The sequence below is a fragment of the Adiantum capillus-veneris genome, chromosome 16 (genome assembly GCF_014529385.1).
Source record: "Adiantum capillus-veneris isolate H3 chromosome 16, ASM1452938v2, whole genome shotgun sequence".
Lineage (NCBI taxonomy): Eukaryota > Viridiplantae > Streptophyta > Polypodiopsida > Polypodiales > Pteridaceae > Adiantum > Adiantum capillus-veneris.
In genome coordinates, this window is record NC_140946.1 from 101,054,130 (window position 1) to 101,071,190 (window position 17,061).

Consider the following 17,061-nt stretch of genomic DNA (forward strand, 5'->3'; position numbering starts at 1 on the left):
CAATGTCGCCAGGTCTTCAAGGCAGACACTATTGCATAGAGTTCGCGTTCATAAGCAGAATAATTTTGTTGTGCTGAATCAAGCTTCTTGCTTTTAAGTGCAATTGGCCTCCCTTCTTGTAGCAGGACTGCTCCAATAGCATGGTTACTGGCATTTGTTTCCAAAACAAATGGTTTCAAAGGATCCACAATAGCTAGAATAGGAGTTGTGGCTAATGCATTCTTGAGTGTATCAAAACTATGCTACTGAGCAAGCCCCCACGGAAGGTCTTGGCTTTGTCTTTCAGTTGGTCCGTCATGGGAACAACAATATTAGCATAGTTTTGTACGAACCTTCGATAAAAACCTACAAATCCCAAGAAAATCTGTAACTCTTCCATAATTTTAGGAGAAGGCCACCACCACATGGTATCCACTTTGGGTGCAGCCCAGTAGCTGAGATAACATGCCCAAGATAGTGAATTTCCTCCTTGAGAAAATCACACTTGGATTCTTTGGCATATAATTGATTTGTTGGTAACAATTCAAACACCTGCCTCAGATGTTGCAAGGGTTCTTCCTCAAAAGCACTGTATACTAGAATGTCATCAAGAAAACAATAACAAATTTGCCCAAGTACAGTTTAAAGACACTATCCATAAGTGTCACGAATGTTGCGGACGCATTGGTTAACCCAAAAGGCATAACCAAAAACTCGTAATGCCCAAATCTTGTTCGGAATGTAGTTTCGGAATGATATCAGCAAGTCAAATACGTACTTGGTGATAACCCAACCGTAAGTCTATTTTCGTAAAAATACGAGCATGAGTGAGCTTGTCAAACAACTCATCCACGTGTGGCAATGGGTACTTGTTCTTAACAGTAACTGCATTTAATCCACGGTAATCTACACACATGCACATACTACCATCCTTTTCCTTCACTAATAGGATAGGAGAAGCCCATGGTGAAGAACTGGGTTGAATAAACCCTCTGCTAAGATAATCAGTAAGCTGACCTTCCACCTCAGTAGCTTCAGAACAACTCATTTTGTAGGGTGATTTACTGATTGGTTTACAGCTTGCAACCACGTCGATGCTGTGTTGCACCAATCATGTCGGCGGTAATCTTGATGGTAAATCATTAGGAAAAACATCATAAAATTCCTTTAATAAATTTTTTAAGTCACTAGCAACCTTTGCTTGTTGAGAAGTAGCCATTGGTGCAAGAGATGAGAGAGAAACATGCGGCATTGATGAATGTTCAACAGATTCAACATTGGAAAGAAAATGACACAATAAGTAACACAAGAAAGCTTCATCTATTTTATTATCAGAAACGAGCTACATAAGCTCTGTTGTACATATCAGTGGTGAGGAAGGCACATCCTTCTCTCCTAACAACAACACATGTGCGCCATGGGATTCAAACATCAAGCTGTTGTGCTCGTAGCTACACTTCAGTGTGGTTCTAAGCTATGCAACCATTCCCTACCAAGTACCACATATGCCCTCTCCATATTCATAACCTAAAAATCCAAGGTAGCCTTGTATTTCCAACGGTACAGCTCTGACTTGAGTATCCCATATTTCGGCACCATAACCATTCATCATTGCTACCTTGTAGTGGTGGGAACTTGGAGTTTGTGGCAATTTGAGAGTTTTTTCACTAATCCATAGTTAATGAAATTGTGAGTAGCACCATCATCTACCAAGATGCGCACCTTGTGCCCTTGAAGAGATCCGTGATACACACTAACTCATGTGGACCAAAGGTCTGTTGCCACATGGAAGCTGTGATACAGCATTCATGCACCACCTCAGTGTGTGTTACTTCCACCGTAGAGAATCGTGAGGAAGACTCAAGAGGCAGCACTTGCACCGTGTGCACTGCTTTCTCCTTGCCGTGAGTAGCAGATTTTCCCTTGGGACAATCCTTTTTGCCAAGGCCGCTTCCCAAGCATTGAAAGCATAACTTCTCTCTTTTAGCCTTGTCAAAGTCCTCAGGAGAGAGAGGACCACGGGACCCCTTGGGTTTTTTAGCTGCTTCAGAATTGGCTACTATATATTTCCTTTTATTGTGCCCATACTGTGTGCGTGTATTGCCATGTGTATTAGCAGGCACATGATTATTATGTGATTTCTTTTCATTTGGATCATCATGAATGTGTGCTTTCACTATGGCCTCCTCAAGTGTTTTAGGGTCCTGAGTCTTGACGTGCTTCTTAAGCTCGGGCGTTAAACCCACATACTTGCTGAAAGGTGTCTAGTCCTTCCAACTTGAGGATAACATCTCGATAGTAAGAGATATATTCAAGTAATGATGGGTGTTGGCACATGGCACACGTGTCCCAAGCCGTACAATTTCAATCTGCCTCATTCGTAAACAGAAATTCTTTTTGAAACATAGCCTCAAAGGTTGCCCAACTCTATGGTATGCTATTCTTCTCCTTGAGAGACATCCACCATTTGAAGGCCTTGCCTTCTAGAGTCAAACTTGTCTCCAGTGCTCTGTTTGCATCCGGAGTACGCCGTAAGGCGTGAATTCCATCCCACTTGTTGAGAAAGATATTCACTGCATCCTTATTGCGATCTCGGTCGTTTCCCTTAAAAGTCGGTGGTTTGGTGTTTTTCAACAACTTGTCCACCTCCTTTGCAGTGAGAGAGTGCAAAGAGTCCAGAGATGGACCTTGTCCATGATCAAAAGGGCCTTGCCCCTAATCGGCAACGTGCTCATGCATGTGTGTGTCAACAAAGCCCTTGGCCTACTGCTATATAAATTATATCGCTAAAGTGGATAATTTAGTGACATGTTCATTTAGGGATGCAAAATTTGTTTCCATTACTGAGATGCGTGTTTGAAGTGCTCGAAATTCCTGAATATCGAGCAATTCATAAGCGTCATCACCTCCCGTAGCGTCGCGGGCACCCTCTGTGAGAGTATTCGGTCGTGAGCCATCATGGGAAGGATCAGGCATATTATGCTCGAAATCAAATGTCATATTGATATCTGAATCCATGGCAACACCGTGTAGTGTAAGAAAGAGAAAGAAGAATACCTTGATTCAAAAAACAATCTTGTAGCCGTAGTATGCACCACAAAAGGTGAGAATTGGTCGTGCTAATTATGGTGTTCATCAAAGCTTTGTAAGTCCACCCGTTCACTTACATTGCTTGAACGCATCGCCGTCGATTCAAGCTTCCAAAGAAAACAAGTGGTGTTGGATACTTGTTTGAAAACCTTAAAGCCGTTGTAAATTAACCTTGATGCAGTGCTGCAATTTTTGTAAATTTGCAAGAAATCGACAGCCTGTCGAAGAGTTCTCGGCCCTTGTCGACATGGTTATGTTGCCCTTGGCCGACTACAAAATTGATGTTCAATCTGGAGGTATTACTGTACAATAATTGCGTGCAAGATTCTGCAACTTTAATTACTCATGGCTTGCTGAAAGGAATGCTGAGAATCAAGGACCTTGCCCCACTTTGTATGCCGAGGCATGTTTGGCTTGTATGGGGGTATGTCTGGGTTGGCATGCACCCTATGTTGACAATTTTGCCCAAGGTCGTTGGCCTTAGGGCACCGTGTGAAAAGCCAAGCCAAAGAGGCGATGGCGTGCTGCTGCAGAGCCGCGAGAGGCGAGTAGGACTCCTTGTGTCGCGTGAGCGTGTTCGATTGCACCCACCACAGAGACGGACTTCCTTCAGCTCGGGCTCACGTGCTATTGAAGGCTGAAATCGCTCGGTTTCGTGCAGGTGATCTAGCCGCCTTCCCTCCTCGCAAGCGGGGTTGCCACCATAGTGATCGCCGCCGATTGCCCTATGTAGAGCGGCTTCACGCCTCATGCACATGCAAAAGCTAAAAGTATGGGTGGCTCTCGACGCCTTTGTGTCCCAAAATAGTGGTTGGCTGTGATACCAGTATAAGACCTAGGGGTGCTAGACCTTGAGATCCTCCTCCCAACATCCCATTATATAGGCAAGCTCCTAGCCTCTTGCCCTGTCCACATTGTCTACCCCGGCCGCCTGTTGGCCGTAGTCCGTGACTCCCTGGCATTGCCCTTGTCCTGACAAGAAGGTGTTCAAGAGTCGAGCACTTCTCATAGTCACACAAATTGTGAGGTACTGTTTTTTTGGGCATATGTCTGGAAGGCAAGAAACAATCGAATATTCGAGAGCACATTGGAGACAGGTAAATTCACAAAGATAGTCCAAGCAAATAGGGAGGCAGTCATGGCCTTCAGAAAATAGAAAAGTATGATGAGTGGAGCAAGGTTGCTACCGTTATGTCGGTCTCTCTAGGGTGAAAGGGTGGTCTTATGACTTTCATTGGGGGTGCCTCCCCCATCAACTGATGTAAGGTTGACCTAGGAAAGTTGTCATGGCTCGGCTTGAGCATGGTATGAACTTGTATTTTTCTCGCTGCGTTGATATAATCCACTCACAATTGTGATTTTTGCCAAGAAGAAAAAGAATAAAAAAGAAGACAAACAAACATCATGGATCTTTTCTCGTGTTCATGAGCTCATTTCAAATCTTATATAGCAACGTGGCTCGACAATTGAATTCATAATTGACCATAAAAGCATGAGGTAAGAGCTTAAACTATTAAAGCTACAACTCCATTATTATGTCATACATACACATGTCATCCCTGATAAAGTCACATGTGTATATATACACATGTAACTTAATTTGTATGTGTATAAATGTTTGTATCAATGGCTTATTGTCCATTTGTGCCTGAAGCCCAAATGGTTTCCCCTGTTTCCTGAAGGTAAAGGACAAGATTCCCATCATCTTGTACGGCAAGGTAGGTTCGAGACCAACAACCAGGTCCACTAGAGCATTGAGTAGGGGTCCACCAAAGTGGCTTACCATTAACATTATACACAGCAAAAGTCCCGTCTAGGTTGATATGAGAAAAACATTGTGTACCATGATTTAAGCATTTAAAATCTGGACATGCCCATATTGGTTTGTTTGTACCATCGGGCATGGCATGGTATAGCACCAAATTGCAATCGCTTTGCATAATCAAGAGGGTGAGCATATGAGGTCCGGGTAATTAGTGTTAGCAGCTTCACTCATAAGCACATTGATATCATAATTAGACGTGAATAGACCATAATTCCATGGGGGCCAATCTTCTAAAGAATCTTCCTGTGAAATGAGGCTCGTTGTATTGCTAGTATTGAACGATACTCGTGAAATGTTGTTGGTTATGTTGCTACGAAGAATATGTCCATGTTGAGAAGGATGGCTCTCATACGTGGTGTTGATGGGGAGTGAATCAATATTTTTGCTCACTACTGAGCTTCTTTTTCTCTTGGGAACACCTGAATATTTTAAAAAACGTATGATTAGGTTGTCAAAATGGACTTTTTTAAGCTAAAACATAGCTCATTCTGGAAATTGTCCTTTAATCAAACAAACACATATAAAATGATCACTACAATCTTCATCTTCTCAAAGACCCCCCCCCCCCCCCCCCCCCCCCCCCCCCCCCCCCCCCCCCCCCCTTTTGCCTTTGTGTGTGTGTAGGCAGTTGTGCCGCCTCCATTTTTTACAAAACTTAATATATGTGAAAATCCATACATGATAGTACCTGTAACCACAAAAAGCTCATCATGACGATTAGAATTATTATCTGAGCCACCCTCTGCTTCTCCTGTGTTAGGGGTGGATGCTCCATTGTCAGCTCCACCTATCCTCTCCACCCAATAATAGAATTGTGCAGAGAGACCTTCTTGAACTGAGTTTGGATCACCTGCACCCTCCACCACAACTCCAAATCCAAATCCACTTCTTATTTGATCCGTATGGTATCAAGAATATTGTTGACAAATACCTGTTCATGAAAAGGAAAAAATGGTGATTAGTGTACCATACCGAAGCTTAAAGCAATTTAACCTTATGCAAGTTGAGATGGTGGATTTTTGTTTCTACCTTGATTAAGGGCTGAATGTTGGATATTATGTAATTTTAAGATTACCTTCAAGCTACAATTTTTATAAGATGATTTTGAGGTACTATATTACAGAATAATCTTGTTCATGATGATAATGCAGTTTGCGTAGAATGCACATGTTTGACTGTGTGTATCATATATGTGGGGAGAGGAACACAATGACCATGCCTGAACAAGGTCGTATCCAATGATTGCTCCAACACCTTGTCCAAAGCATCCACCAGTATCGTAAAGTACTAAACTAATATGAAGGCGTAGAGTATTTGAGATGTCGACGTCTATGGTAGATATAAATCCTGGTGGATATTACTGATCACTATGAATAGGCGCTGTCATAAAGTCCTCAGTGTCTTCAATTGCGTCTTCTTGTGCCTGGACATTTAAAGTGACAAAATTTAGTAACGGCTACTATTATCACTCTAAATACACACATTTATTTATTTTTCCAAGGCTGCAACCTGTTATGGTGATATTATAACTTCCTCATTTACAACAATGAGCCTTATAGTATCATCAACAAGAAGCTTGAGCAAAAATAGAAAATGGCACCAGGTTTTAAGCGTTGGAAATATTCACATTTGAAACTCATTCACATATTGGCCCCAGTGAATTGACCTTGCCTTGTTCTTCGTCTACAAAACATGATAGAATTCAAAGGCTTGGCCTTGTTTATACAAGAGATAAAAAAGTTGGCATTGTTCTTTAGGATAAGGTGAAATACCAAAATTTCTATCTTTGTTGTGGAGAGCGGTGATGACTGAAATTCGGCAACCCCCCCCCCCCCCGCCCCCCCAACACACACACACACACAAACCCACCCCTTCTTGAATTTTCGTCCGATACCCCTACTTTTATAGCTACATTAGCATATCAAATGCTCTCTTGGTTACCACCACGATGCTATGCCAATGATAATGTGTTCACGTGCGTGCATGTTGGCGAGAGTTCTTGTAGTCATGAGATGAGGAGTTGGTTGTGATTCACCTTCGTAATAATCTCTTGTGTTTGTTCTCACTTGCCGTTTAGATATGTGTCCTGCTCAACTCTTGGAGAGGTCGCAATGTTTTAACCTCATATGCATTGGAAGTGCAATAATGTGGTCTTGCTATGACTCCTAAATTGTTGTGCAAGCTGCTCATAATCATGCGTACATGCCTAATTAACACTAGTTTTGTACTTGGACGCTCAAGTGTCCGAAGACACAAAAATGTTCCTTTTTTTTTTTAATCAATCTAACATAATTATTTGTGAAACAAAATTTTCTTAATTAAATTGAATATAATTTCTCATCAAAATACGATTTTGCATAGGTTTTGAGGTTTACGATAAGAAAGTGTTTTATAACAAGAACTTGAGCTTCATAGATTTTTTTAATGATAAAAAGACCCAAAATCTATTGAAAGACAGTAAAATTTTGGTATTTCAAAGCCTCTTTCATTAACCTAAGGTTCTGTGAAAAAATGTAACGTTTTATAATGTATCTATAGTCCGACACCATCAACTAGGCGTTTTCAAGGTTTTAAACTCACAGACATCTTGTGTTTTGAGCTCATTTGAGATAATTTAGAGTGTAATATCTTGCAAAACACACATTGCTATGAAAAACCAACGCAAGTGTGCATATGGACTCTCCAATTGTGTCGATATGATGTATTTGTATACAAACAAATGAGATGAGAAAATAAATCCAAAAGTGGAATTTATTTTAAGATTGATCTAAATAATAATTATTTTAACAAGCATAGTTTTTGGGCTATAACATAAATCATCAAATGTGGCTTTCATACACATCAAATAGTATCATTTTAAATAATGGCGTGGTAGATCTAGTATATCTACATCACAAGAAAATGCAAATTTAGATGAATTGAATGTTTTTCGTGGTCATTAATTGAATGCACAAATGGTGTATATTTGACCCACATAACTATATATAATTAATTATAGTCACAAAGAATCATTTTTTCATATGAGAGTTGCAAAAAGGTCAAACACAAATATATGTAGTTACCATCAATTATGTTGAGGTTCATGCAAGCTAGCTGGACGCCCAATATCTTACTAACCCATCATTAACCTTATCGTTTATAATGTATCGAATAAGGAGCTATGAAACATCGTTATCCTCATTGTGCTCCACCCACTTTGGGAGTTTGCTCTTCTTCTAACTCACACTTTGTACGCACCACACACTCAACAAATGATATCAGAGATCAAACCAAAGGTCTTGTGAAGAGCTCAGAGTAGATGAGAGAGAGAGAGAGAGAGAGAGATGAAATTCACACCTACTTAGTGTGTGTGCAATTCTTTTACTTAGCACTCAGTACAACACCACACACTATACAAGTGGTATCAGAGCTTAGATCACAAGTCTTTGAAGAGTTCAGAGAAGATGAGAGAGAGAGAGAGAGAGAGAGAGAGATTAAATTCACATCTATGGGTGGATTTGATGTAGCTTCTTCACTATGACGGGAGTATTTCTAGCAGATGACATGCAATTTTACCCTCGTTTCAAATCCATTTATGCTCTCAATATCTCCATTGAGCAGCATAGTAGAAGGTATTTTCAACCAAAAATTTTCAACACCCCATTCAACTCTCAATGCTTCTCTAGCATTAAACATCGACTTCGGTGATAGAGGGAGATTAGATGCTCCTTATACAACATCGGACAAAGGGAAGCAGTGTGTGTGCTTTTTGACACACACACACTCCGCATCCACAAGTTCTCCCCTTGGCATGCAGTCTTAAAGTTATGTATGGAGCCAAGAAGATCATCGCTTGTATACGTGGAAGTTAAATGATGCTTTACTTATCATCTTGATACTTTATGTTGATGATATACTCATTTCCATAAATTCTAAAGCCGAGATCTCCATTTTGAAAACACTTAGTATGTGGTATGATATGCAGGATTTGGAAGCTACAAGTCACTTTTATGGTATGCCTATCAAAAGAGATCAGAAATGTTGAATATTAGAGTTATCAAAGGAATGTACATCCACAAGTTCTTGTAGTGTTTTAATATGTAGGAGGGAAGGTTCCATTGAGTACACTAGTCAGGCATATGCAAAACTTAGCAAGCATGATGATTCTAAGGATGATGTTGAGAAATAAAAAATGAAAAGATTGCCATATTCTTTGACAATAGCAACCTGGGTAGGCACTCTCATGTACTCCATGGTAGCCACCCAACCATACGTTGCATTTTTTGTGGGAGTGGTTAGCAGATTTATGGTAAATAGTAAGAGAAAGTACTGGGAGGTAATGAAGCACACAGTCAACGATCAATGTCTAGTTATGTATTCATATTTACTCGAGTAGCCCTGTCATGGAGATCATGTCTCAAGGATTTCACTTTGACTTTCAACACAAAGGCAGAGTATGTTGCAATTTCTAGTGCTAGCAAGGAAGCTATATCTAATGGGAGACCTTAGCATTTATTAAACTTCAGTGTTCCATTGTGATAGTCAGAGTGCTATTACACTAAAAATGAACCTTGTGTTTCACTCCATATCAAAACACAAAGAAGTTAGGTAGCATGGGATACAAGACATATTGGCTAGTGATTGCATCGAGATAGTCAAGGTTCATACAGATGACAACCCTCCAGATGCTCTTACGAAGAACCTAGACTTTGAGCGGGTTTTGGATTGCATTGAGATGATGGGTGTTGGGTGAAGCCACTCAAATGCTTCACGGATATACAAGTTGTGCATACATATGCCTTCTTCTATGCACATCATTTGATAAATATCCCAATTTCATGCACCATCTACACACTAGCTCTCTCTCTATACATCTGTGAATATGATCTTTCTAAAATAAGTCTTGACTCAAAACTACCTGCCCTTCTACTTGCTTATGTCACTCTCAATGTTTTTTTAAAACCCAAGCGTTGTGTCACACAATATTTTTGAAGGCAATGACCTATTATCTCAAACATTTCCCAGCTTTTGTGTGGTGTAAGGTTGGCTTCAGATTGCATATCCAAGAGGAATCCACATGTGCATCTACAGGATGTGACAAGAGTTGGTTCGTTGCGAAAAATATAAACTTTATGGGAACCACCTTCTACATGGGCAACCTCACACACGAACACTAGAAGATTCCAATTTTTTTCAGGATAGATGGTAGGTATGGTTTGTGTGCAGGTCAGGCTAGATCTTTGTTGTTCAATCAAGCAAGCTCTAACACAGGAATTTTTTTTCCTCCTACAATGTGAATTTGAGTGTTTTAGGAGGAATATGAAACCCTGCCTAATTTGTCTATGCTTGCCCTTGCCTTCATTATAAGAGTCAAAATCTATTATTTTTTTACTCTTACTAGGTGTGTGCACCTCCATGGCCACATCATGCTACCCTCTAACACCACCTTCATTCAAACTTACAATGGTAGCTACATGCACCTCCCCCCGCCTTCATTTTAACTTGCAATTGTAGAACTTGTCGTTGACTAATTTTGTGAAATGGGATGGACGTGACGTAAAACATAACGGCCATAACAAGCATTCTTTAATCAAAAAATTCCATGTCAACTATAAACTCCATTGGTTTTATAATGTATAAGGCAGAGAAATGATGCTTCAGTTATCATCTTGATACTTTATGTTGATGATATACTCAATTCCATAAATTCTAAAGCACAGATCTCCATTTTGAAAACACTTAGTACGTAGTATGATATGAAGGATTTGGAAGATACAAGTCACTTTTATGGTATGCATATCAAAAGGGATTAGAAATGTTGAATATTAGAGTTATCTAGCTGCAGTTGCTCTAACGTCCCCCACCCAAATAACAATTTACCCCTCACCTCAAGTGCGAATGTAAAATGAGGGGGTAAAAAATATTTGAATAACCAATTACCCGGGGCCTCTAAGCATGTAATAGTTTCCTACGACGTTAAAACTCTCTTCTTCTTCTTCTTCTCTGCCTGTTTGTGACTAGTAGTAGAGTAAAACGCATGGCTTACATTGGTGTCGGAGAGATCGGCCGGCCGGCCCTGCTCACTGGAGAGCGCATGAGCGTGCAAATTATCAAAGGCAGCATGATGAGCAAATAGTTGCGTATACAACTAGATGATGGAGCTGCCATGGGGATCTCTCTCTCTGCAACGAAGGGTCTCATGCAGGAACACCTTCACTACGCATTATAAATGTGCATTGGCCATGGTAAATGCCAATTGCATCCGGCTTCGATTTCTTATTTTAACGAGAAGATCTGTTGTCCCCTGCATCCACGTCCGCTCCGCCATAGATACTTAGTTTCCTTCACCAAGTGATCCCCCACGACAGATCTTCTAGCATGTGAATCAGGATTTGAATCTTGTAACATGTGAAGAATATCATGGGGTGCTATAAAAATAATATATATATATATATTTCACTCATATACATACACACACACACACACACACACACATATATATATATATATATCAACGAGTGAGACTCCCTCTGCCTCCGACAGAGTGGCCGCCTTCGGAGACAAAAAAATAGAACTTTACACTATCTACGTGCAATACCTTTGGACACGCAAGAGAAGTGGCCGTGGAAGACATGGTTATCATTAATCCCATGTGCCTAGGCTAGCTAACTTTCGCTATGCACCTGGACTACATGTACAATATGAGGCACAAAAGGCAATGGATTCTGAATGCTTGAGAAGAGAAGAGGAGCGGCCATTACCGATGAATCCAAGGCGAGGTTTTTGAATGCATGTGGGCTACGTGTACAATGGATTGCATTGCATCAATCCATACCGTACTGGCTGTGTGGCCTCGGGCCGCAAGGTTATGCCCTCCAACTGGCTCTAGCGAGGCTAAAAATATTAGTCAACTGTTCAATATGAATGCTCAAAAGAGTTGGTGCTCATGCCCACCCCTTGAAATTAGGAGAATGGTAGTGACGGATACATTTGACTGGTTGACTCTTGTAGTAAGCTGAGGAAACCTTGTCATTTTGCAACTAATAATAGCATGCACTATATCGTCGTGCTATTACAACAGTGGCACCTCTCGTGGTGCTATGTGGTTTCTATTTGCTTAGACATGCCAAGGCAAAAGGTTGCTGCTAATAAAGCACAAAAGAGCTCAAGCCTTTCAACAAAATGATTGGGTCTTGCTTAAGTTTCCCAAGGCTCAATGAAGGCACACAACGGGCAAGAATCCTACGGGACACCAAAAGTACTATGCTAAGTTAGCAAAAAGATACTATGGTCCCTTCCAGATTCTTAGATCAATCAATGAGATGGCCTATCAACTCAAGTTTCCCAGTCATTGGCTCATACACAATTCTTTCCATGTGAGCCTACTAAAGCCTTACAAAGGAGAGCCACCTCAAGAACCAACTATTGAAGACCCACCGGAGATCGAGGACCAAGAAGAGGTACTGCAGCCCGAGTCCATTCTCCAATATGAAGACAAGGTATTGAGAGGCGGTAAGATTATCCGACAGTATCTTATTAAGTTTAAGAACTATCCTTTTGAATATGCTAGATGGATGCAAGGCATAAAGTTAAAGGATAATCTAAACCTTGTCAATGCTTACAATACTTCCCTAGAGTAAGCAAGTGTAAAATTGTTTAAATGAACAAACTTTTTGGCTTATAAGACTCTCTTTTTCTTTATTGTGCACAAATGTTAAGAAGTATGCATGCTTAGGATCAAGTTTGCGGAGACGAGGTCTCCCAAAAACCAAGTAGAGCTTGTCACTCTACTATGGAATATTGATAGAACTAATGCATAGACATGCTTGCAGCAGCTTAGGCTCTCAAGCGCCAAATGGATTAGTCATCCATTCTGGAACGTGTCGTAGGGTAAAATTGGGATCCTCTGCCCGCTATGAAAAGGACTAATGACTAGGGTTTATTGTCTCTACCTCATAGTCGAGGACGACTATGATCTCAAGAGAGAGGTAACGTCATAATAACTAATATCTAATTCTCCTAAATGATTTTCTCATGCTAAACTGATCATTTAATATGGGGAAGTACCAAGGGAGAAAAATCTAGAATATTGGTAAGGCTAGTAGACTGGTCACAATAGGGATCCAAAGAGGGACCATCTGCAAAAGAGCAATGTGCATGAATGGTACTATAAAGACCCTAAGTTTTAGCCCATTAGGACTTCCAAAAGTTAAGGTTTCAAAAGTTCGATTAAAATTTCCATTGGCAAATTTTAGGAAACTTGGATGCTTGTGGGAAGACTCAAAAGTCTTTCCACATCCCTATCAAGGAGGGGGCGAGCCCTAAAGGTAGGGGAAGAGCGAGAAGAAGTGAGAGAAACACACACACACACACACACTCCCAAGCTCCCTTTACACAAAGGGCATAGTGGACACATGACGGGCTCCTAGGCCAATTGCCCCCAAACCCCCATTCAAATCCTATTGGATAGCCAAAGAGGTGGACCAATGAGAATTAGGCTGGAGTAAATTTAGTCTGATTGATTTAAAAACACTTGATAAAAGAACCAATGAAAATTAAGTTCCCTAAAGACTATTGGACAGTCTGTCAAGGGGTCCAATGAGAATTAAGTAGCCCAATGGCTTGCTTTAGTCGTATTGTCCAGAAGACTAAAAGGTCCAATGGGAATTTAAATGAATTATTTGAATTACCTAAGCTCTCACTAAAGAAGAAAGGAGGACACTTGTTAGAAGGCTCATGATTCTGCCTCTTATTTTATTGGCTAAGCTTGGCATGAGCCAATGAGGGGCCAGCAAGAGGAAATAGCAACAGGGGTCGACCAAGAGAGAGAGGGGGCTGATTTTGCAAAGGCATTATCACACACACACACTCGTAGAACTCATGTGTGGAGCAAAGAACTCTCTCTCCTTCTCCAAGCTTTGATTGAAAGCTCGTCATCTTCTCCAAATCTTTTGAGAAGGGAGGCCTACACCAACAACTCTTGACTTTGTGATGCAAATCCAACCAACATCCAAGCTTCAATGCAATCTCATCTCCTCTACCATGCTAATTACTAGGCTAAGCTAAGCTAATAAGAGTGATAATGTGAGGAGAAATACTTCTTTCTCGTAAGAATACTTCTTCTTCCTCTAGATCTACTCTCATACCCAGCTAGCTCTCACCATCTTCGAAGGTGTGTGAGGTCTTGGGTCTGAGACCCTGAGGGAAATAATGTTGTGTTTTTCAAGTGTAAGCTTGGTGCTTGAAGCCTCCATCCTCATTGCACGAGCAAGTTATTGAAGGAACACAAAGTATTGTATTGTAAAATGTCTCCCTTGATGGGGGAAACCTATAATACAAAGCCTTTTGGAGAGGGGATCGGCTCCATGTACATCCGATCCTCAATTGTTGTCGATAGCTTAATTTATCTCTCATTTTGAAGTATTGTTCATGCCTTATTCTAACAAGGTGTAATGCTTTTGTTGCTCTCTCTCCAACCAAGCACGCTTGCTATGCTGATTAGGAATATATTCTTAATGAAATGCTCACTATGTCTATGTTAATTTCAGCTACACATAAGTTACTACCCCATTAAATGTTACATCTCTTTTATCGAGTTGGAGGATTTTTTATTAGGGGTTTCATATCAAGGTGCATATCAATGATGCAGTATGCGATCAAGTTGTAGGTTTTTAGAGATCATAAATTTGGAAACGCTTGTTATTTTTAGCATCAAAATTTGTGTCGGATTTACAGGGTCTACATACACATGAAGGCTCGTTGGGCGTGGATGTACATGAGCATTTACATGGTTTGAGTATACCAGATTTTGAGATCTTGGATGTGCAAGAGCATGGGTTTGAAGATCCACAAGTTGATGATTTAGAGGGATATAGGGAAAGAGAGAATGAGGGAGAGAATAAGAGAGGGAAATAGAGATAGAGGGAGAGGGAGATAGAGTGAGGGAGAGGGATAGAGGGAAAGTGTTAGGGGTTCCATCGTTGCAATAGCTCCAATGACCGACAAAATTGTCAATACGGAGGGATGAGCTATCCGGCTAGGGCATGGAAACACTCACACGGTTAGTGAGCTAATCGTGGCAACACAATTGGTTAACTCTACGAGGTGAGCTTCTCGGCCTATGGAGGAGCTAAGCCACAATGAAGGACAATCTCCATATCCACTTCTCTTCACCTCCAATCAACCCCATCACACACACTACAATTGCAAGATGCACACAACACTAATCCTATCATGCAACACACTAATCACAAGCACACACACATAGATCTATCGAGCACCACACTCCAATCAAACCTACATGCACACACAAGAAAAAGAAGTCAATCACACAAGATTAGAGAGGGATTAACCACTAATTAGTTAAGATATAGCTAATCTAAGAATCATAGGCAATCATAAGAAGCATGAGAGAGGCATAATGAGAGAGAATGAATCATTGATTAGTGTTAATCAAGTCTCATGAGCAAGGAGAAGCTCAAGGAATCCATAGCCACACACCTCAAGAGCTCTCACCAAAGAGTGCTCTCAACAAATGAGCTTGAGAACCCTCATTTCTTTTACACACTGTCTTATATACCTAGGGTAAAAATATGCAGTGTCCGGGCGCCCAAGGCCTTTAGGGCTCCACCACTTACTGAATCTGCAACGTAGGCACACTAACTGACCTGTTCTTTACAACTTGGAACTCCCATTGAGCCCGTAACACATTAAAATATTACAATGGTTTGAAATAATTCAGGAATTTACAATATGAAACCATTTTGGGAAAACGTGAAAAATGTATGACTTGATTTTCTAAATTTCCTATCGGCAAACTGAATGTAAAATACCCTTCATTTTCTAATATTTCCTCTTAGAAAACTAAAGGAAAAAGGACTTTTGTATGCTTGAAAAATGCAAACACTGCCACTAGTGTTCGGGAAAAATGTGTCTCAGCTTAATATCATGCCGTTTTCAATTTAAAACATGACAGTTGAAGGCAAGCGTGAATGGAGCCAAGAATGCATGCAGTTACCATTGACCAGTGTTCGAGAAAATTGTGTCTCAGCTTAATATCGTGCCATTTCTAATTTCAAAAAATGTCGGTTGAGGGCAAGGGAGAAAGGAGAAATTTTGCCCCAAAATAGAGAAAAACAATGTAAAAACCCGAAAAATACCCTTGTTTTTTTACAATTTCCTCTTGGCAAACTGAAGGAAAAAGCAAATTTGTATGCTAGGAAAAATGCGAACACTGCCACCAGCGTTTGGGAAAAATGTGTCTCAGGTTAATATCATGCCGGTTTCAATTTCAAAAATGCCAGATGAAGGCAAGCGTAAAAGGAGAAATCCCGCCCCAAACTAGAGAAAATAGTGTTTTTTTTTAAATGACTATTTTTTTTTAAATCCTCTTAACAATTTCAAGAAAATAAATTTTGTATGTTTGGGAAAATGGTTTTTCCCGAGCACTCACTGCCACTCACTAGTACACTCTCTCTCTCTCTCTCTCTCTCTCTCTCTCTCTCAGGCTTCGACACAAACAGTTGCACTATTGCCAGGAATCAGGGATCACTGTTAGAACGCAACCTTCAGCTTGTGCAGCAACTACAGAAGTTGACAGTGCGGTATGGCACTACCGACTTGGGCATATGAGTGCCAAAGGAATGCAAATCCTTCAAACAAAGAAGCTTCTACCAGGTTTGAAAGAAGTGGACTTAGAGTTCTGTGAAGATTGTGTTTATGGTAAACAAAAGAGGGTAAAATTTCAAAAATCAGGAAATGAAAGAAAAAATAAAAAACTTGAGTTGGTTCATTCTGATGTTGGGGTCCTGCAAGTACACCATCACTTGGTGGCTCATTGTACTATGTAACATTCATAGACGATGCGACTAGAAAAACATGGGTTTATGTCATGAAGAATATGTTATGGTTTATGGTAGAGATTGTACTTGAGTTTTTGCTCAGTTTTTAGAAAAAACTATGCCGTATTTTTTCCAGATTCTCACCATGGTTTATGTGTATCCGCGGTTTGCTCTCTGCTGGTTTAGTGGTCGAGTTTACTCCCACTCTGGCACTTATCTGTAGTTTTTTGGTTTGTGATTTGCGTTGAGTTTTGGCACATTTTGCAAAGAAAACTCTGTTCATTTTTTCCCGTCTTCTTGCCATAAAAGTTTGCAGTGTTATGCCATCTTGTACAGTGGTCGATATAT

General features: G+C 40.5%; 1 pseudogene; it reads right to left on the minus strand.

The window, feature by feature from the left end:
• Positions 1-4,700: 4,700 nt before the first annotated feature.
• Positions 4,701-11,041, minus strand: LOC147439543 (uncharacterized; annotated as a pseudogene).
• Positions 11,042-17,061: the final 6,020 nt, after the last annotated feature.